The 21,878-nt window shown below is 47.7% G+C and overlaps 1 protein-coding gene and 1 non-coding gene across 2 annotated transcripts in view; both read right to left on the bottom strand.

The window, feature by feature from the left end:
- Positions 1-21,878, bottom strand: part of TMEM132C (transmembrane protein 132C) — a 302,785-nt gene that overhangs the window by 161,935 nt on the left and 118,972 nt on the right. The window lies entirely within an intron of this gene.
- On the bottom strand, positions 8,495-8,567 carry TRNAV-CAC (transfer RNA valine (anticodon CAC)). The gene has a single exon. It is a non-coding gene; the product is annotated as a tRNA-Val (tRNA).

Below are 21,878 nucleotides of genomic sequence, written 5' to 3'. Positions count from 1 at the left end.
GGGTACCAGGAGGAGGGTAGCCGGTTCCCTCCATCCCTCCTCTGCCACCCATGAAGGCAAGTCACCCACCTGTGCTCTGTCTGGAGGCCGATTTCAAAAGGGCAGAACTGGCTGCCTTCTACAGGGAGACTGGAGACCCTTGTTACACATCGACCTGTCCTGAGGACCTGGCAGGGGCAGGGGGGCTACCCATACTCAGGCACGTGCCAGAAGCCAGGATACACTAAGATACCTGTTTGAGCACAAGCCTCCTTCTGGATCTATCTGCCTGCTTTGGTTTTATTATCCTATTTCGGGGTTGAAGTTGCCCATGGGAGACAGAAAGAACCAGAGAAGTGGTGCCCCCACATCACTCGCTCTCTTCTCCCTTAAGGAAAAGCCAGAAGGTTCCCACATCGCCTCCCCATTCCCTTCATCCACTTGAATCTTACTGCGATGACCTTAGAGTCGCTGTGAAATCCGTACGGGCTCTCGTGGGGCGCTTGGCAAGCTTTTTCTGGAAAGGGCCGGAGAGGAGCTAGGGTGGCCCTTGCAGGTGGAGGGGTAACACCGAGGGGATCGTGTAATAAGAGAGGGCACAAATTCCCACCGGGTTTGTCCTGATGCCGTCACGTCAGCGCTGCGTCTCTGGCACTGGCAGTGCCCTGAGCGGCCGCGGGAAGAGAGAGGAGGAGCAGGGTCTCCCGCCGCTCCGCCACCCTGTCACTGCCGCGTGGGGGCAGCCACGGGGGATGCGGAAGGAGGGGGCGCGGCCGCGCTCCAAGAAAACCTCATTTGTGTTATTGAGAAATAGGAATTTCGTGTAGTTGTCACGGGTCATGGAACACTATTCTTCTTTGGATTTTTTTTTTCACTCCTTAAAATTGGACAAACCATTCTTGGTTCATGGGTTGCATAAAACTAGGTGGCAGGATGGACCTGGAGAATGTCATTCTAAGTGAAGTCAGCCAGAAAGAGAAAGAAAAAATACCATATGAGATCGCTCATAGGTGGAGTCTAAAAAAAAAAAAAAAAAAAAAAAGACACAAATGAACTTACTTACAAAACGGAAACAGACTCACAGACAGACAAAAGAAACTTAGGGTTACCAAAGGGGAAAGGGGGAGAGGAACAAATTAAGAGCTTGGGATTAGCAGATACACACTACCATATATATAATAGATAAACAGCAAATTCCTTCTGTAGAGCACAGGGAACTGTATTCAATGCCTTGCAGAGACAAAGAATATGAAAAGGAATAGCTGTGTGTTTGTGTAGGACTGAAGCACTGTGCTGTGCACCAGAAATTGATGCAACACTGCAAATTGACTATACTTCAATTAAAAATAATAAACATAAAATAAAATAAATAGGTGACAAGCTGGATTTGGCCCTCAGGTCCTAGTTTGCTGACCCCTGAGAAGTCTGAACCTCCAGGTCCAGGATTAGCCACTTACACTTCAAGCAAAGAATCCTGAGGGTTGCAGGACTGTTTCATTTGGTTGATGACTGAACCTTCGATTGAAGGGAATTCTATTCAACCTAATGTTTTCCTGGCTTCTCCTCTAAGCTGGTCCAGAGGGCTGGGATGAATGAGACCCCGTTTCTCTCCTTAGGGAGTTCCCAGTCAAGGGCATCTCGGTGACCCGTGATGTGTGTTCATGAACAGGAGACCGCTTCTCACCAGGATCCTCTGAGAGTTCAGCTATCACTCTTCTTGAGACAAGTGTGCCTGACTCAAACGCCCAGCTCCTTTTAGGTGACCCTCCCAACAAAAGAGGAAGACCCACAGAGCCTGCAGCAACTTGCCAAACCCTGGAACAGGTGGCCACGGTCACGGGGTAGGAGACAAAGGTGTGGGACATGACAGGGCTCCAGAAATCAACACTTGGGGACTAAGCAGAGGTTTGTGGGGCTCCTGGGGGGAGTACCTGTGCTGTCGTGGGATGCTGTCCCTCCCTCCTCCCGATGTTTCTCCCATGTGCCCTCTGATCACTTGCAAGTAACAATCCTACAGTGGTTTGCAACCCTAGTTACCTCCACTGAGAGATGAAGAGCTTTCCCTGGGGAGGGCGATGCCCAGACTGAGCACCTCCTGGATCATGAAGCGGATGCACTGATACAGATGCTATAATTAAGCACCTGTCTTTCAACTATGGGCCGCTCATTAAATACCGAGATCCAGCAAGGAGCAATCATCGCAGGTGTACTGGACACGGTCACACCCGCTGCCCTGCTGAGAAACAGCGGAGGATGTCACCTGTTTATCTATTTATTTATTGGGCTCAGATTTAATTTCGACCAGATGAGTCATCTCCTCTTTAAATGAATTCTACAAATATCAGGAGGTGAAAGGATTCTGTGGCGTTCCTTTTCACGTTCCATTTCATATTCACTCAGTGCCACGTTTTAAATAGAAAACAGTCTTCCTTTAATCACCTTGACCTAATTTTAATCTTTATGCCTAGCAATAAATGTACAGCTCCCAGAAATACCATTTAAGCCTGGGAGGAAATGCTTGAACAACTGCTATTGCACACCCCTACAAGGTTTTACACCCTGAGGGCTCCAGGCTTCCTACAAAGAATGTGGCAAGTGGGCAAAGGGCCTGCGGGCGTCTTAAAACATCAAAGCCAAGCAGAGAAGAGGTGAGGTGGCAGGTGACCAGAGACGGAGTTGGAGGTACAGAGAGAGGAGGAAGAAGAAAGAGCTGGAAAACACTCAGCGTGAAGGGACGTAAATGGGGTACATGGAAGTGGTACTGTCAAATAGCAAGCTGACTCTTACACAAAGGTAACGGGTTTGACGGAGGTGACGTGAGAGGCCAAAGTCTCGGAGCCCGGTCACCAAGATCTGGGCAAAGACCAAAGCTGAGGTCTCCAATACACATTTTAAGACTCTGTTGACCATTTTCTCCCATTCACTAATGTCAGAAGAGTTCGATATTAAGGCCTATTTGCCAAGACGAGAGGAATGTCCCCAACGGAAACCGGTGTAACTGATGAAGACATGCATACCTGCCCAGGTCAGGGAGCTCAGTGGTTTCGGACCTGGATGCCCCAAAGGTTTAATCAGTTATCATGGACTCTCCTTCCTTTCTTCTCTGCTCTCTGCCACACCCCACACCCGCTTCATCCTCAAGCTGGCACAATGGCTGCTGAATGCCGGGTGTCACATCAGACACAATGAACGACACCCAGAGAAAGAACGGAACTTTCCCTCAAATGATGCAAGTCAGGACCCACGTCTATTCCTGAATCAATGAGTGGTGAAAGGAATGGGTTTTCCTTAGACCAGTTCTGAGAGTTTTAAGACATGCTCCCCAATTCCTTGACACTCTTCAAAAAGAGGTGGGAGGGGGTCTATTCACATCCATTCCTGTAAATTCCAGTGGGGTTTTATGATTGATTCAACCAATAGGGAATGGCAAAGGATGCAGGTAATTTCCAAGGCTAGGTCCAAAAAGGATCTCTTAGAATGCTTTGTCTGAGGGAAGTCAGCTGCCACGTGAGAATCTGACCACCCTGAGGCCACTGTATTGGACAGCTCAAGTACAGATCTGCCATTGACAGTCTAGCCATGCTCCCAGACAACGGCCAACTCCCAGCCACGGCGTGCGCCATCTTGGATGTCCGGCTCTCAGATCATTTCAGCCCCAACTGACACCTCTGCAACCTCATGAAAGACCCCAAGAGAGGAGTGCCCAGCCAAGCTTTGTCCCGGAAAACCAGGAGCTAAATAAAATGGTGGTTGTAAGCGTCTACACTGCAGGGTAATTTATATATCACAGTAGTAGCCAGGAAATCGATCACACCAGCTTCCAGAGCTGGGGGAGGGGTTGGCACTCCCTATGGCACATGGCTGGGTAGGAAGGCTGAACACAGCAAGATCCCGAACTAAACCAGGAATCTGTGGAGGTGGAGGCAATGGATGCTGGGGAGGCAACCAGCAGTAATTTCCACAACTTTGGAAAATTCGATGCGTTAACCTCCTGCGAGTTAATTTGTACAAAGCAGGAACATGGTGCCTGGCATGCAATAAAGGCTTGATAAATGATAATCATTTCTATTGGTATTCTACGTGCAAAACGTACTTAAGAGATTCTTATATAGTCTCCTAACAAATTCACATGTAAAACTTAGTTATCGAGTCGACCTCCTTGTTGGTCTAGATGGGGGAAAAGTACGTAGAGGCTAAACTAAATCTTCCAGTCAAATAAAAAGGACCCCGTAGCTAAATTGTTTCATTTAGTTTTTGTTTCTCCTTCTCCACCTCCTGACTCATCGTCTCCACACATTTCCCCACCTTTTTTTTTATAGCGGTCTCTCTCCATCCTGACATGGTTTATCAGCCTTAAGTACTAAGGTGTTGAATCTTGCCACCCCCACCCTCCCGTCCCTCTTGGTTTCGGAGAAATGGCCGAAGAGCCAATTCGCCTCTTGTCCCGTCTTGTTTGAAGCGGCCCCGACCCCCGAGGCCTGCCGCTCCAGTCCACGCGCCCTCCAGCCGGAGGCACCCGCGTTTCCCTCTGCGCTTCCCGGACTCCCCGGGCGCCACGCGCTCCCGACCCCGGGGTGGGCACGTTTCCGCCAAGCCGCCCGTCTGCGCGGCGGGGCTTGGAGCCGCAGCGCTTCCCACGACGGGTCAGACGGGGGCCCTCGCCCTGATTCTGGCCCCTGGTTTTGAGCTTGGCAACTTCCTGTTTGTTCTCTGAAGTCCTGAGAGGCTGCAGAGACCAGACGGAGGGGACGACGCCTTCGAGGCTGGAGGGGGAGAGAGAAGCCGCGCTGAACCGGCGGACGGAGCGGGGGCGTCGCCCCAGCGCCCGCATCGCAGCGCGGCGCGCCAGGGACCCAGCGCGCGGGGCACGGAGCGGAGGCCGGCGCCCTCGGGGATCCGGGGCCGGCCCACGCTGTCGGTGAGTCTCGGCGCGGTGGGCTCCCCAGCGACGAACCACCTCCACAGGGGCTCCTGTCACGCGGCGACGACTGAAGAACCAACAAATTGTCTTGCCTTTCTTTCTCTAATTTTTTTTTTGGACAGAAGGCATGTATTCAGCTCACCGGAAGAGCCATGTGCTCCACGTGTATTCCCAACCCAAACATAAACGTTCTACAATTTACTTTGTTTGTCTTTATGACAAGCTGCCTTTTTGACTTAATAAATTTACTGGGAAATGAAACTTTATGCTACTATTATGAATGGAGAACGTGTATGTCTCTCTTTTAAAAAACTATTTTATTTTATTTTTGCAGGGGAGGGGTGGTCATTAGGTTTATTTATTTATTTTTAACGGAGGCACTGGGGCTGGAACCCAGGACCTCATGCATGCTAAGCACACACTCTACCACTGAGCTGTACCCACCCCTGAGAACTTGCATCTCTTCCTGACAATGGAAAGTCACCCTAACCCTAACTCCATAATTTTGATCGTTTCAAGACAATGACCAGGCGTGTGCAAACCACACTCCGGAATATGGCCGTAAGTGCACTTGTGAAAATTGCTTTTCTTCCATTCTTTGTCTTCCTTCTCTTTTTCCAAATCATTTCTGGATATGAAACTTGTCAGAGCATGCTTAAGAAAGCTTGACTCTTGTTTAATTTTTGTCTGGCCACTTCTTAAGGTACGACATTTTATTGTCTGAGTACTGCCTGCCTAGTCAGCAAATGCTAAGCTCCGGCTGGACTCTTTTTGGTCTGTTCTGTCGCACTTAGTAGGGGCTTAATAAGCATGTATCACCTAAAGGCATAAATGAGCAAATTAATGATTCATGGCTCAAAAAAGTCTCTCACTCACCCCCACCCATCAAGAATAAACTTGTTTGATTATCAAGACTCTCCCGGGAATTTCTTTCTCATAAATCAATATTGTTTGCACAAACCCAAAGCGAAGTGTTCACTCCCCTTCATATTTTAGTCGGTATCGCAATACATTTTTGATGGTGTATTTATTTTCTGCCAAGTAACAATGGGTCTGATGAAAAATGGGGAGCCTTGAACTGCTGGAAAGCGGGAGAATGAATAACGCATTGATAAATCAGCCTCGCAAAATGTGCAGCCCTCTTTCCTGCAAAGGGTAGTGGGTGGAGACACACACAAATTAAAAAAGATGAAGAGAATCAATTTTCTCGAAATCGGAACGCAAAGGGAGCCTGGGAGAAATCAAAGGCACCTTTTTGAGCTTTTGGTGACCATTTCTTTTCTTCTCTTAGGACAACCAGAAAATAAGTATTTCCCTCCTCCTTTCCTTAACCACCTTCTTCCTCTGATGCTCAAGGGCAGAAAAAGGAAGGTATATAAATATAATACTTAAATTTTTTTTTCCATAACGGGATAACACCTCAGTGGCCGAAAACCTGCCTCCTTGGCAAAAGTTACCAGCAAATCACCAAAAATCTCTGATACTGAGCCTTCAATGGGGCTTTGACTTTCTGACTGGGGAGGCGCAAATGCAAAACTTCGGATCCATTTTTGTTTTCAATAAAAATCTTGTTTTAACAGCATCATGAATATTCATGATGCCGGCGTCCCTCCAAATAAAGACAAGAGAAGCCAAATGAAACAAGAAGAAATAAAACGTAGTTCACTCAGCTGCACAAAGGTTTGAAGGGCAGGATTTTATGTTTTAAGACATGTGCATCTGTTTCCAAAAAAAAAAAGAAAAGAAAAGAAAAAAGAAACAATATTCAGAGTACAAAAAGTGCCTGTGTCTACATCAGCACTTCTCAAACTTCAGCTCTTTTTCTACGGACTTTGCAACGTGTGTCATAGCTGAGGACAAACTACCTTGCTGTTTATGTAATGTTTTGCTGTAAATGAATTCAATCCAACTGATATTTTAGAAATTTAGCTTCAACTCTTATCTATCCCATCAATAGCTCAATCAGCTAATTTTCCTCTCCTTACGCACATGAAAACAAATGACCATGAGTCAGATGAGCAAAAAGTAACTAAAATTTTGTCTATCACCAAGGAAGTGCTCACCATGCTTTTGGGAGGAGTTGCCCGGCATTTCAGTGGGCCTCAGCCTTCACAGGACAGTCACTGTTGGCAGACGCTCTCTGCTGCAGGGCTGGGGGACAGAGGTGAGAAGCAGGCTGAGAAGCAGGCTGCTCTCAAAGCCGTGCTCGGTGGAACTGCAACCGTCAAAGGAGTTGGGCCCATGCTCCTGCTTATTCTAGACATTGAACCCCCGGAGTCAGGGTTTAAGACCAGGTTCCCCCTGGGTGCTCTGTGTTCTCCAGTGTGGCAGCCAGTAGCCACCTGTGGCTTTTCGAATTAAAGTGAGTTAGAATGAAATACAATCCCAAATGTAGTGCCACCATCTCACTGGCTTATATTTCAAGGGTTCCATAAGGACCGGGGGCCAGAGGCTGCTCCGCTGTAGAGCACACACTTACTTCAGCCATTTTCATCACCAAAGCTCTCCTCCAGAAAGCACAGAACACGGGACTGAATCGCTTGGCTGTACACCCGAAACTGACACTGTAAATCAATTACACTTCAATTAAAAAAAAAAAAAAAGAAAGCAAGCACAGAACATTGCCTCCATACCCTGAAGCTAGTTTTGGAAATTTGTCTGTGAAATTAGGTGGGCTGGGATCCCCAAATCCTCACAGGCACGGTGCACTTCTCGCCGGAAGGTTCTGGAACCCACTGGGTACCAAATGTGACTCCACTCTTCCAGGACGTGGCCACATGTCCGCTTCCGTGTGTCCAGTGTACCTTCGTCTCCCAGGACAGTTTCCACGTGGAACCTTCCAGTCACTTCGCCAGGAACCAGCAGCTTTATTCGCTCTCCTCGCTGCCCAGCTAAGGCAGGCAGCTGCCAGAACATCCTGGCCAGTTTTGAGATATTGGGATTATGTGTAGCGGTGTCACCTTGTACTCTTATGGGCACACACAGTAGGACGTGCGTAGCCAAGCCCTGAGAAGACGGCATCTGCACACATCACATGGTGGACACCTCTCATGCCCGCCTCCATAATGGGATCGTGATAACATCAAAACAGCAGTGAGGTTTCCTCCTGGCCTCGGTCCAAATGGAGAAGTCATCCTAATAAACTGGAAACAGACCCAAAGCGGAGACTCATAGGAAGCGCTCTGTTCTGCCTGCTTCTCGCAGAGGAGTAAGGTAACTCAATTAACTTGATGAAGCCAAGACCGGAGCCTTCAGAGCTCCCGAGCTGCTCAAGCAGGGACGGCAAGCAAAAATACCTCCAGGGGTCAGGAAGATAATTCCAGTAAGTGAGGAAGGCTCGTCTCGGAGGTCCTGCAGGGAGGGCTGGGGGCCGGGATGGAGCAGAAAACAAAAGCCCTGCCAAGCATCCGTGAGCTGGCACCAAACTATTGGAAGCAGAAATACGGGCTCAGTTCTCAGATTTCTGATTTTTCTCTTCTACTTCTTTTAAAAAAAATTATTTTATTTTTTAAATTGAACCTTAAATTCAATTTTTAAGCCTTTTGGGGGGGGATAGGTAATTAAGTTGATTTATTTCTTTAATTTTTTTTTAAATGGAGGTACTGGGGCTTGAACCCAGGACCTCGTGCCTGTGAAGCACACGCTCTACCACTGAGCTCCACCCTCCCCCTAGAGCTTCTGATTTTTAAGAGAACACAGAAAGGCAGATTCTTCAGTAAAATTTCTTAAACTGAACGAAAAAGATTTAACAGTAGCTTTAGTCCCATAGCTTTAAAAATGCTATGTAGGCCCCAAGAAAACACTTCTTCGAGCCCCCAGACCTTAAAGCTGTGTACAAAGTTATGCTTTTATGAGTTGGGTTAATAAAAGAGAAACAAAAAGTATCACTCCATGTTCGGGTTATTCCCTGTGATAGACTGAGAACGGCCACACTTCTCTCCTTCTCTGTAACAAGTCCTTCTGTAAATGTGGCTTTGAAGTTCTCTCCTTAAGAGATGAGGTCTCTTTTCCCCATTCCTTGAGCGCAGCATGGCCTTGTGATTTGTTGTGGCCAAGAAAAGGGGGCAAAGGCCACACAGGACTAATTTTAAGTCTGGGCCTCATTTCTGTTCTTTCTTGGAGCCCTGAGACCACCGGGTGAACAAGCCCCAGCTGGCCTGCTCGATGACGAGACACACGTGGCCCTGAGGCCCCCATCGCCCCAGCCGACAGCCAACCTGCCGGGCTGACAGTTGACCTCAGACACACAGCAAAGACCAGAAGAACTGCCCAGCTGAGCACGGGGTACAGACCCACAGAATCACCAGGCAAAGAAACGGTTATTGCTCCCAGGGTGGTTTATCATTAGAAAAAGCTACTGTTAAAACGTTTCAGTTCAGTACCTTTCTCACGGGGGTTCGAATCCCGGCTCCATCGGTTACTAGCCGTGACTGTGGAACAGTAACCAAACTTTCAATGCCTCCATTTCCTCCTTCCTAACGTAAAGATAACAATAAAGTAATAATAATAATAACAACAAAGCCTACTTCACAGGGCCTTTCTGAGGACTTAACGAGCTAGTACAATCCATGCATTTATTTAATATTTAGACGGGAGGCCTGGCACACAGTAAGTTCCTGGTGAGTTGTGGTCATCTAATAATTTCGTTGGCTTCACCTCAATCTTTTAAAAAGACCTCCGGGGTCTGTTTTCATCAGTAACCACTAAAAAAAAAAAAAAAAAAAAAGTCCTAATTGTCCCCACTCTAATGCTCTGCAGGCCATGTGTTTCAGAAGTTGGGCATTCGTGGTACCTGTTTTAGGGGTGATATTAGCATGCATGTGAAAAAAGTGGCTGAAATAACGACATAAAGCCATATACTCTCCTAGACCTTGGACTTCGTGGGGGACGTTCTTTAGTCATTTATATTTGCGGCTCTGGAACCATTTTTTCAGAAAACAGCAGAGCAATCGGTCCCCAGAGGCAAACATGAAGGGTATTTTACTTATAAAAAGGCTATTTCTTACTACATCACTCTTTAAGCAAGTCCTGACTGTGGCTGGAGAGCCTGAACGACCCCAGCCCCTCTGAAGCGCAGGCACCTAATATAACGGTGGGGCGCCCAGCAATCAGGGGCACGGGCAGCCTCGGAGTGCACAGTCATTCCACTTGACGGAGCTCATCTACTGCACGAGCGGACCCGTGCTGCTTCCGTCCTGGCGACGACTGCATCCAGTCCACAGACGTTCGCCAAACAGTTGATTAAATGAATGCAATGGGGAAAATGTAGGTGCCTCTGGGGAAACGGAAGGACGGGAGGCTTCTGATCCTGGACGTCTGGCATCCCTAAACGTGCGGTCTCTAAGGTCAGTGCTGCCAGAGGTAGGACGCTCAGCTCTTGCTGGTGTGTGAGCATCTCAACACCCCAGTGGAGACCCGCCGCAAAGACCGGCAAGTTCGTCTGCAGCCCTGGAGGCCAGGGATCTAGAACTTCATAGTTCTGAGGCTCAAGCTCAGCAAACAAGGACTGAGGGAAGTCTACGCCACGTGTCACCGCCGTTGGATTCTTACAGCTTTAGAACTGGTGACAATTTCGCCCGGCCCATGGGCAGAGTCATGCATTCAATCTGTTGGAAAGCAGACTTAACTTATCTGAGAGGCTAGAGAATTTTGACCAAAGTTGTATATTGGATCATTTCACTTCCCAGGCAGTTCTCCCTTGCATCTCACTTTCATAGCGTTAGGGGAGACAAAGGCATGGACGGGAAGACGCAGCACTAGTAATCTGTCACGGCTTTGAAGATGACGGAGATTAATCCTCGCACGTTCATGGTGACTCAAACGCTGTGGATCTTTAGTGTTTTGTGGTCTCCTCTTTCATGTCTTACCAACAGGGGCTCGGCCGTGCTTGAAGACAGGACATTCTAGAAGCCAGAGGGGACTTTTTCATCACCATTTACCCCATTATGGGGAGTTCATTCTCATTCCACACAGACCGTGCAGTGAGTGCCAGAACACGGACGGAGACACGCTCCCCGGAGATTCCGTGGATGCCAGGCACTCGGGGTGAGTCCTTCGTACGCCGGCCCGGGACGTGCTTCTCAGTGGCAGCCAGTTAGTCTGAACAGGGCCAGGCCCCGGAACCAAAGAGGACGGCTGCTCTACCCAAGCAGACAAGCCAAGATTTTTGGAAGGACGCCAGCTCCCCAAAGCTCCTGGCCCCTCTCTGAATTCAGAGCGCCCTGGAACTGAGACAGAACATTTTAAATATCAACAACCGTTGTCACTCATCATGGGGATGGCTCTGCTTAAAGTCTACCCAGGGCTTTGAACACACCGAGTGAAACAGCGGAGAAGACAGCAGGGGCTAAGAGACCACAGCCGTAGGGGAAGAAATGACAGGGGAAAAGAGGCTACTTGAATCCTGCAAATTGCACCCCTCTCTTCTGATCTGTTTCCTTTGTTTCATTCGGTTCGTATGTGCACACCCCTGAACCGTTCCAGTTAGATGGCTAAAGTGATGGCAATCTGGAGGCAAAGAAAAAAGTTGTAGGTGTTTTTCAAGCAACAATTTTCTTTAACTTTTCTCATGCGGAAAAAAAAAACCCAGTAGAGATTTCCATAGCAACAGTCCTGGTGCCTGCTTTTTTGGAAACAGTTCAAGAATTAAGGACAAGTGGCATTGCCAGGTGCCGGAATTTCAGAATTTTGTATGAGGCCGTTCCAGATACGGGTAACTTTCCATCCTTTTCTTGGGAATGCTCTCAGTGGCTTCAATTAACCTCAAGGAAGGGAGACCCTGATATAACAGCCTTTATGCCTCTGTGTAATGTTTAAATTTCTTCCTTTTAGCCTCTCCCATCTTCGTCAGACTGAAAAATATAATTTCTTAATGAATTATTTGATTAAGATCACGTCTTAATGGTCTGTCCTGAGAGGGTTCACTGCACAAGCCACATTTCGAGTGCAGTGGGGGAGCGGACAAATACTGTCTGTGCCAGGAAGGGAGTGTGCGTCCTTTACTCTGGACAGACAGGAAAGATATTTATTGCCACTATCTTTGGCCAAAGAAGAGTTGAGATTACTTCTTCCCGGAAGAGCCAGTTGCCTAAATGTGACCCAACCTGAGAGCCAGGGTCCAAGGTTATTCCTGTTCCCACTTCACAGGCTCTTCTTAAACAACTGTGACTGTCACTGGCAGTCAAATGACCAGAGATCTGAAAATGCACTTCATTCACTACCAGTTGGCTCCCTCGCTTGTCTGCAAATGCCAAGGACATCTTGATAGGGCCACAGAAGCTTCCCGTGCAGTCCTGAGATCACCCGAGACTCAGACCCTTACAGCGCATATCTCCATGTGGCACTGCGAGATGCTGTGGTGAATACGACGGCACGGACTGGGCTGGGCACGTAGCACAGGTGTTTTCAAGGTTGCAGATTCATCCAGGGTAGTGCCAAGACAACACATGACAAAAAAGGCAGTAAAAGCAGAAAGCTATGGAGAACTTGAAGGAGGGTGAGCTCCTATCTGGCATGGAGGAACGGGAACAGGCATGAGATCCCATGGGAGCCAATTCCTGAGTGACAAGAAGGAGCTCACTCTCTGCAGACAGAAGATAGACCATTCCAGGGAGCCAGAACAGCAGGTGCAAAGGCCCTGTGGCAGGAATGAGCTTTGATGTTGCAAAGAGATGGTGCAACGCTTTAGTGCAACAAGTGTGGGAAACGGGGCTAAAACCTGAGTCTGGAGGGATGGCTGTGGGTCTCAGCCTTGACTGCATCAGCATCACCTGGGGGGATATTTAAAAATATCTGACCATCCCCAGGCATGTCCCCAGAGATTCTGATTTAACTGGATTAGCGCAGGATTCAGACATTGGATTTTTTTCAAAGTTTTTTTTTTCTCAAACATTTTAAAGCCATGGGAAAATGAGTCGTACCACCAATGCCCACCTAACCTTCCCCTCAACTGACAGACTTTGAAAACCTGCCATGTATGACTTTGCTTCTTTTTTGGTTTCTGTCTCTCTCTGTCTTTGTCTCTCTCGCTGTTTCTCTATCTCTGTCTCTACGTATACATCCCTCCTGAAAAAATTAATATTCCTCATTTTAATTACATGCATTTACAAATCTACTAATTATTTAAAATATATGGGTGTATATTAATTATTAACAAATATATTAATGTATTATGTCAATACAACATATTAATTATTAATAAGTATATTAATTAGTTGAATGTATTAAGGTAATATAGCCATTATTTATAATCTGATGCCCACTCAAGGTGGGGAACCGCTAGTCTGAACTCCTCTTGGTTGGGGGCAGTTCCCATCCCAGAGGAACATCCCCATTCTTTGGGGGGTTGAGGGTGAGTGGGGGCACCCAGCCCTCGTGGCATCAGGCCACAGTGGCATCTGCAAGTGGCCTGCGTCGCTCTCCAGGCACATACATGTCAAAGGAATATTCTAACTCAGCAGAGCGACCTCACAGGCAGTCCACGACGTGCCCTGTTTACCCCGACCTCCAAGCCAGCATCTCTCTAGCTGTCTCTCTATCCCTTTACACGGTGCAGAAAATAAGGCAGATTGCATGGGGCTAAGGGTTTTGTTTTGTTTTTTTTGCCCAGAAATCTCACATCTACTTCACCCTACTGCTCCTTCCTACCACGCTGGGCACCGGAGAACTTAGAGATCTTGCCTGCCCCTGTGTTTCACCCACAAGGAGAGAAAAGCTGTCCCTTGCTCTCTGGTTTCCCTAACTTCTCAGCATGTCATTCAACGCTCAGGAGTCCCACCGACACTGAACTCCTTGCAATTTTCTGTCGGTTGCTTTTATTTATTTATTTATTTATTTATTTATTTATTTATTTATTTACTTACTTACTTACTTACTTACTTATTTTTTGCTTTGTTTCCTCATTTTAGGAAAAGTTTATCTAAGTTTTTGGAATAAGCACAAATCAATAAGAGTTTTCTAAATTTTCTTGTCTGATTCAAAAGTTAAGAGTTTCACTGACATTTTTTTCTTAATTGGAGCTACTGGGGATTGAACCCAGGACCTCGTGCGTGCCAAGCACTCACTCTACCACGGAGCTGTACCCTCCCTTCCATTTTTTCATTAGGTTCTATGATAGCCGATCCCTATGGAAATGAATATAATGTGTTCTCTTTATGGCTTGAATCTGGGGGAGAACCATGGACTACGAATGTAATAAGAAGCACAGAAGGCACGAAACCTCACTTCTTATATCAAAATATTAAACCCCGGGGTGGGGGGGGAAACGGGTAAACACCCACACTAGGTTGACTAGGAATAGGGAGGCAGTCTCCTGAACTCATCAGCGACCCTGCAGTCCGAGTGGCTCCTGAGGGGGCCCGGCGGCTCCCCGAGCCTGTACCCAGCAGCCCAGCCAGGTGAGGACGGCGCCCTCCCCGCGCCCATCCTGATGCAGCCGCCACGTTCCACCCTCCACGCCCTCCCGCGCATTCCAGATGCTACATCTGGGCTTGCCAGCCAGCCTCAGCCTTTAGCCCTGCCATCGGAGACACGCTGACCCTGGCCCATCACTTCTGGGGGCCGGCCCCCTGCCTCCGGAGCCCGTTCCGGGAAGTGCTCGTTAACCGCTAATGGAATGAATGATAACTGACGTGCGACCCTCTTCCGGTCAATGGGACGTGAGGGGTGGGCTCCGAACTGAACAAACCTCTCTGGTGCTGTCCAAGCCCTTCTCTCCTTGCTGCTGCTTTCTGTTTTTTTTTTTTTAAGAAGGAATATTCAGATATGCTTATCACAAAGTACAGACTAACCAGATTGGATCCTCGCACTTTGGTAAACATGGAAACTGGCCTTGATTCAGTGGCATGTGGCCACGTTATCTGCTGCCAACATCTGGAAGACGCAGAGCTCCCTGAGTTGCCGGGCAAGGCCATGATGTTCCCGACAGATGGCTTCCACCATATGTTCCTGGGTCCCTTCCTGACTCACCAAGAACCACAGTTGGCTTTTAAGCCTGAGAGACAACTGGTGGTAACCTACAGTGGTACCGATGCACGCGGTGACCAACCCTTTGTTTTCCTCAGGGTATTCCAACCTTGGCATGACTGGTTGGCATTCTGAGCTGGAATATTCTTGGATGGGGGCAGGAAGGGATGCTGTGCATTGCAGGATGTGTAGCATCATCTCTGGTCTCTACCCACGAGACGGTGGTAGAAACCTCCTCCCCGGTTTTGACAACTAAAAACATCTGATAATTTCCAAGTTTCCCCCGGGAGCGGGTAAACCCGATCCCTGATTTACTTAAACGAACGCAATGGCATCCTTCCACCTACAAGATGTAGATGCAGCCACAGAAGTGGGAGTTCACTGGCTAGAGTACTTTCAGCTGCAACTAGGAGCTCTCAACCCAGAGTAGCTACAATGGACCATCCATGTAACTTGAGGAAAAACTCATGTAATAATAAAAAAAAAATAATGCAATAATAATAATAATTTAATAGGTATTCAGTGCTTAATATGTGCCAGGCAGATGTTAAATTTCTCTATCATTTAAGCTGCAACAATAACCCTAGGAGTAAGTGCTGTTATTATTATTATTCTTAAACAGAAATCGAGGCACAGAGAGGCTGAGGAACTTGCCTTGGTTGCACAGCTAGGAAACTATGAGTCCAGGATCTGAATTCAGTCGTCCATCTCTGGAGCTCGTACCTCCATCCCTGTGTTATTGGGATGCTGCTCTTTCCTGCTGGCTATCCAAACCCTCTTTCTTCCAGTACCTGCACCTCAACTTGCCCTTCGTCAAGCCACTCTGCCTACACTTCGAGTCAACAAGTTGGTTTGGGATTAATCCACCACTTCCAACTCTGAGGGTAGTATGTTTAAGTTTGTTGCTCACAATAAATGGGTCCAGGATGGGTCTGTGGCTCAAACCAAGCCAAGGAGACTCAAAGACTTAGAATAATTTTTGTTGTGATGGTGGTGGTAAAATACACATACCATAAAATGTACCATCTTAACCATTTTTAAGCATATAGTTCAGTGGTATTAAATACATTCATAATATGCAACTATTACCACCATCCATCTCTGTAAATTCATTTCATCTTACAAAACCGAAACTCTGCACGCATGAAACAGCAACCCCCCTTATCCTCCCCGGCCCCTGACAACCACAGTTCTACTTTGTCTCTATGATTTTGACTACTCGAAGCATCTCATATAAGTGGAATCATACCGTATCTATCACTTTATCATTTGTGACTGGGATATTTCACTTGATATAATATCTTCAAGATTCATCCCCGTGGCAGCCTGTGTCAGAATTTCGTTCCTTTTTAAGACAGGATAGCGTTCCGTGCTGCATCCGGTTTATACCTGTGCCCACTGACCGACACTTGGGTTTCTTCCACTTCTTGGCTGTTGTGGGTGATGCCACAATGAACACGGGTCTGTAAATATCTCTTTGAGATCCTGATTTCAATTATTTGGGGTATATACACGGCAGAGGAATTGTTGGATCATATGGCAGTTCTATTTTCAGTTTTTGAGGTACACCATACTGTTTTTCACAGCAGCTACACCACTTCACATGCCTATCCATAGGGCATAAACGTTCCAATTTCTCCACATCCTCATTAAACTTGCTATTTACTGTTTTTTGTTCTTTTCAATAGCTGCCATCCTAATTTTTTCCTAGGAGAAAAACCCCTTTTAAACTCTCAGTATGCTGGGAACTGGGAACCACTGGGGGTCATCACATAGAGAGCCCCCAGGAGAGTTCTAACAACGTGTAAGAAAGGGATTTGGATGATGAAGTGAAAGAGATTGAATCCCAGGATGGGTTGTTGCGAGAACTGCATGGCATGTTACTCATGAATGAATGACAAACATTATGCAAATATGCAAAAAAAAAAAAAATTCTAGAGGCCCAGTAGGGCCTCCCAACCAGCAGTCCCAGAAGCAGCCAGGATTTTGACTTCAGGAGCCCCTGTCCCGTCCAGGCAATGTTGGAAAGAAAAGGCTGAAAAGGCGACGTGTTCCTTTATTTTGTTGTAGCAATTCCCATTTTTTAAAGATCCTTCTGAAAAGAATACAAAAGAAGAGAAGGCTTCTTCAGGAAGGTATGCCCAGAGTGACTGCACAACGCCCATGGATGCTGGTGTGTTTAGGGAGATGTGAGCTCCGGCCTCCTTCTTCTTCCAGGCATTGTCCTCATAGGTGGCTCCACCTGAGGGACAACCTCCATGCAGGTCTGGGATGCTGGTCTTCCTGGCTGGATGCCCTCGAGGCAAGAAGATGGAGGAAGAAAGTCCTACATGATGTAAGTTTAACCAAGGTCGCGAGGGCAGGCCTTGAGAACATGGATCTGCTCTGGAAGAAAGAGGAGACGGGGAAGGGCAGCGGGACTCTGGTGTGGGGGAGTGAGGTCACTGGGCTCAACTGGGGAAATGGCTGGTAACTGGTCCTGAGATCCACAGCCCGGCTCCCCCCTCCCTTCTAGCCTCTCCTGCACCACATCCTCCTGTCTGTCTTGATGGTCTAATTTTCTGGACCCCTCCCCCCCCTTTCTGAATAAAAAAGTGCATCGGACTTCTGGAAGTAGACTGGAGCCAAATGGCCCTGGGAACACACAAAGGACTAATAAATCAAGAAACAGACTCAACATCGCCAGACACACAGAACATGGAAGCTGAAACAGTGACAAGATTCCAAGACAGGTATCATTATTTATTATGATGATGATGATTGGTATGGAAAGGACTCTATTTCTTTTGTTTTAATTTTTATCCACATTTTTTCGTTCTTAAGTTTTAAAAAAATTAATTTTAATACAATTTTAAAGTTAACTGAAAATGTCCCATCTTCAGTCATTGCAGAATATTGGCTCTATTCCCATGTTCTCCACCACATCCTTGAGCCTGTCTTACCCCCAACAGTTTGTGCCTCCCACTCCCCCACCCCAAGATTGTTCCTCCACCCCCAGTAGTAACCACTAGTTTGTTCTCTGTATCTGTGAGTCTGCTTCTTTTTTTTGTTGTTGTTATATTCATGAGTTTGCTATAATTTTTAGATTCCACGTGTAAGTGTCATCATACAGCATTTGTCTTCCTCTATCCGGCTTGTTTAACTTAGTGAACCAGTGCAATTAGAATGTTTTCGAATCAGGTAAGATTGTTTTTCCCCTCTCTGAGATTTCAATTCAGCTGATAAACTCTTGGGGTTGCAAGACAGCAAAAGTTCAAATCTCTGATAAATAGGAACCCTGGAGCAGGGACTTGACATTAAACCAAGTGGCGGCAAATCAGCTCCTAAAAATCCGCCCCAGGACGCCAGGATACTAGAATCCTCCATCCTCTTACTGCAATCACCAATCTCTCCCTTAGCCGGCCTCACTTCTCAAAAACATCCAGCTAGAAAGGGACGGTCTGTCACAGGGCCACTTACGCATGTGTTGAATTGCTTGCAACAGACAAAGCTGACAGCCGGGGAACTCGAAAACTAAGATGCCTTTTAAATGGTTGAAAGAACTTGGAACAAAGGGGGCAGAACTCGACCAGGAGGGCTCTGCCTCTTCTCTCTCCTCCCGGAGCTGGAGTCAATTTGGTTTCAATGTTTCCCACAACAGACAAATCGCTCTCAAATGTTTCACCGAAGCCGGGGCTGCCTGGCAACCCAGATGTGCTGTGGGGGAGCTGGGGAGGGGGGGCCCCGGGCAGGAAACATGATTTCTTCACTTCTTCCCAAGCAGAAAGAAAATTGTTCCTCTTCTCTGTTCCAGAAGAGTACATTTAAAATGACAAGCTGGAGAAAATGAAAACAAACCTTTCCTTGGGAGACATTCAACAGGGAAATGCGTTTTAGACGAGAGTGTGGGAAAATGGGCTTCCCGAATTTTCCAAAGGCGCTCCAGGTTTGCAGTCCAGGCCGACTCCATTGTTGGTTGAGGGTCTTGTCCCCCTCATGACGAGTCTGGGGGCAGTCAAGTCACTCCCAAGGGCTTCCACTTGGCCCTGCAGACTGAAGCTCTGTTGGAAATGCAGGGCTGATAATTATCCAGGCCAAGCCAGGTATCTGGAAATTGCCTTTGAAGGTTTTTTTTATTTTTTTTTTGTATCCTCAGACACAAAAGGGATCAAGGGGGAAGGAAAAAAAAATCCCCAATATTAAATTATAATAGCACACGCACAGGCTGTGCTCAGAAATTAGGGGAATGGATTTGAGCGCGCAGGTCTGGACTCACCCAGTGGAGAAGGGTTTATTCTCCACGTGGCAAAGGCACCGATTCCTATTCACAGCGTGGCCTTCCCACGGCGGGGAACATCAGTTGGAACTGCCAAGGGGCACGTAGCAATTCAAAAGGACCAAAGATGGCACAGTGGAAGGTTCCAGAATACATCAAGGAGACCGTCTTCTCTGTAGTGGGTGGCGGAGCCCCCTCCTCCAACTCACGTCCATCTGGAGCCTCTGAAAGCAACCCTGTTTGTAAATAGGGTCTTGGCCAATGTAATGAGTTAAGGATCTCAAAATGGGATCATTCTGGATTGAGGTGGGTCCTAAATTCCAATGACTGGTTTCTTGATAGGAGAGGGGAGATCTGAGACACACAGACACGGAGGAGGGACAGAGGAAAGGCTGGTACAGACAGAGGCAGAGACTAGGGGGATGCGGGCACAAGCCCAGAAACGCCAAAGCCTGCCAGCAGCCACTGGCAGCGGAAAGAGGCCAGGCAGGGCTCTTTTCTAGAATCTTCAGGCAGAGCCCGGCCCCGCCAGCACCTTGATTTCAGACTTCCGGTTTCCAGAATTGTGAGAGAGAAAACTTTCTGTTGTTTCAAGACACCCAGTTTGGTGCGATTGGCTACAGCCGTCCCGGGACACTAACACATTCTGCTTGGTCCTGACTCCTAGATCAGGAGCTGCCGCACGGCAGCCTCCGGGCACAGTCCGGTCCCCGGGTCTGCACCGTGGCACCGTGATGGCTGTGGAGTGATTCTGTCTGAAAGATGCTACGTGAGGCCCACGTTTCCAGCTTCTCTTCAAAACCTGGGTGCAAGGGTCTTCGGTTCCAGTGGGGCAATGATTATTGGGAGCGAAGAAGACACTGCTGCCTTTAGAAACAGTGCGTGAGCCCCTCTGTCTGCCTGGTACCCACCAGCAGTAGCTGCATCCTCTCCACGGGGCGGAGGTGGAGAACTGTGTGTACGTGATACACGGGTCTCTAGATCATGTGTTGATCTGGGGGTGGTTTCGGGGGCTGGTTCATTGAGATGACAGGGGTTGGTTAGCTGATATTGCTAAGGCCCTCTCAAGTCACCCCGGCACTCCCAGAAAGCTGCACGCGTCTCTGTGCCCTGGCCGGCGGGTACAGGCACCTCAGTTTACCACCTACAGCCAGGTGGTCCCTGCTTTGGCCATTCTCATTAACCAGAAACATGGTGGAGGAGGCTTCTGAACACTGCACGGCGCTAAGTGCAACAAACACTTTGGTGTCAGCGGGAAAGGGTCCACCTGACAAGATCCCAAGAACATCCCTAAGTGTGAAAAAAAGCAGCTAAACATTAGGTCACTCGACAGAAAAAGCCTCCGCAGACTAGAGTTTTGTTTTGTTTTTTTAAATGGGTTTGATGTTTACCGTGTGGCTAGTTTAGAGGCAATAAAAAAAAAGGTCAACACTAATAACACTTTCTGCCATACATCTTCTCTTGGAAAATCTTTCTTTTTTTTGTTTTTTTGGGTTTTTTTTGTTTGTTTGTTTGTTTGTTTAAGGATACAATTCAATGGTGTTTAGTATATTCACAAAATTTGCAACAATCACCACTATATAATTCCACAATATCTTCACCCCCACCCCAAAAGAAACCCTGTATCTTTTAGCAGTCATTTCCCGCTGACCATCTGTCTCACTGGGCCTGGCAACCACTAGTCCGTTCTCTGTCTTGATGGACTTGCCTGTTCTAGGTAACTCCCACACAGAGGCTCGCACAGCATGGGGTCTCCCGTGTCTGGCTGGCTCCACTCAGTGCCGTGTTTTCCAGCTTCACCCCCATGTAGCCCTTGCCAATAATTCATTCCTTTCTATGGCCACATACTAGTGCCTTAGTGAATACATCACAGTTCGCTTAGTCATTCATCGGTTGATGGACATTCGGGTTGTTTCCACATTTTGGCTTCTGTGAATAACGCTGCCCTGAGCACTCGTGCTTTGTGTATTTGTTTGTGTATAATTGTCAGTAGACTCAACGGTGACGCTCCAGTCTATTAGGGGAAAGATGCCCCATGAATCCACCTACAGATGGGATCCTGAGACTGCCCTTTGCCCTGGGTGGCTGGGAACTAGGTTTGCCTGTACAAGACGCCCCTCACAAAATCCTTGCAGAGGTGGTGAGAGCCGGGCTCTGGACTCTGCCTGCATTCCCTGGTCATACACCGCGGCTCTAGGAATGAATTCCCCTGCCCACCCCAGCCTGCTTGGAAGAAATAATGCTTCTCTCAACATTCCCACATCCAAAACCTTCCTCCTTCAGCATATCTCTTTAAAAGCTCCTTCCCCGCCTGCATCCTTTTGTCTATTTATTGGGAGATGCTGGGAACACACGGTGGTTGTTAAGGACGCATGACGCTGTGCTGGCTTGGTTGGGGGGGGACGTTAGTTATTCACAAGAGTGACGGTGCCCACACCCGCCAGTCACAACAGGACAGGACTAATGAGTCAGCAGGTCCCACATCCAACTGCTGGGAAAGAGCAGGCACCCCCTGCATCCCAGTGGAGGACCCCGCACGGCTCCCTTATTCTGTGGTCTTGTCTCCGCAAAGCAAAGGTTGCTGAAGGCTGGATGCTTGGCGTAGCCCAGTCTCTCGTCTGCTCCTTTCTGATTCTTCTGGCAAGACCACCTCCTTCCTCCACCACGTTTTACGTAAAAAAGGAAAAATCAGCTCTTGGGATTTATAGCCTGAAGTCTCCATGAGCAGCCCTGGCAGGCAAACCTTACCCAGCCCAGGGC

This window comes from Camelus dromedarius, chromosome 31 (assembly GCF_036321535.1).
Source record: "Camelus dromedarius isolate mCamDro1 chromosome 31, mCamDro1.pat, whole genome shotgun sequence".
In the NCBI taxonomy this organism is placed as follows: domain Eukaryota; kingdom Metazoa; phylum Chordata; class Mammalia; order Artiodactyla; family Camelidae; genus Camelus; species Camelus dromedarius.
This window is presented reverse-complemented; position numbering and strand designations above follow the sequence as displayed.